The sequence below is a fragment of the Mycetomoellerius zeteki genome, unplaced genomic scaffold (genome assembly GCF_001594055.1).
Source record: "Mycetomoellerius zeteki isolate Tzet28-1 unplaced genomic scaffold, Tzet1.0 scaffold331, whole genome shotgun sequence".
Classification (NCBI taxonomy): Eukaryota; Metazoa; Arthropoda; class Insecta; order Hymenoptera; family Formicidae; genus Mycetomoellerius; species Mycetomoellerius zeteki.
In genome coordinates this window covers 197,381-198,521 of record NW_017257318.1, presented here as the reverse complement: position 1 = coordinate 198,521, position 1,141 = coordinate 197,381, and positions in this window count along the sequence as shown.

The following is a 1,141-nucleotide window of genomic DNA, read 5'->3' as shown; positions in this document are numbered from 1 at the left end:
TATAACCTTATTCTGTAGTTATTCTCTTTTAAATTGAGACACTTGCATATAAGACAGCAATTTAAAAATCGTTATAATCATAAAATAAACACTTAAAAAACAACAACAAAATAATCAACTACATAAAAAATTTGTGAGTTGAAAATTTTTAATCAGACTCTTTATTAAAATAAATAAGAATTAAAAACAGACTATAGGAGTCAACACGCAAGTTATTACCCGTACAGCACAAAAATATTGCAGCAACATTGCAGAAAGATTTCATTGCAAGATTGCAACATTGCACAGATATTGTGAAATATTGCTGCAATATTTCAGCAATATTGTAGCAACGTTAAAATGTCCGTTTCAGAAATATTGATATGTAATGTTGCAGCAATATTACAATATAATATACATATATGCAATATTACGTTTTGCACACATTTGAAGAATACTTACTGCATATTACAGAAACATTAATATTGTAAGTAGTAATATTGCAACGTTATTGCAATATTTGTTGCATATAATATAAAGATATAATAATATAAAGACATAATGTCGTATTTTATTTGCATCCGTTGTATTATGTTACATTTAATTCCTATTTTTAATTTTTTTTCTTTAATATATCAATTGTACAGTATAAAATCTTACAATAAATCAAAAAACAAAAAGTAAAGGACTCTTAATTCATACTATTATGCCCTTTTTTATCTTATTATTGTTTCAAGAATTAAGAGTCCTTTACTTTTTGTTTTTCAATTTGTTGCAAGATTTTATACTGTATAATTGATATATTAAAGAAAAAAAATTAAAAATAGGAGTTAAATGTAACATAATACAACGGATGCAAATAAAATATGACATTATAATTTATGTCTTTATATTTTATATATCTTGTATCTTATTTGTGTCCATTGTACGTTATACCATATATGTGTGCAGGTCCTTACTTTATTGGGTTATACACAAGTAGTATATCGCGAGATATACAAGTCTTAATACTCAAAATAAAACATTGTTCTACAACGCATCAATCTCTTATAGGAAATTCTTGTAGAATGGTTTTATTACATGTGTCATGAGGCTAATATGCTAATTATTACGAACGTTGTATGTTTAATTAAATGGAACGCAGCTAAATATATATATATAT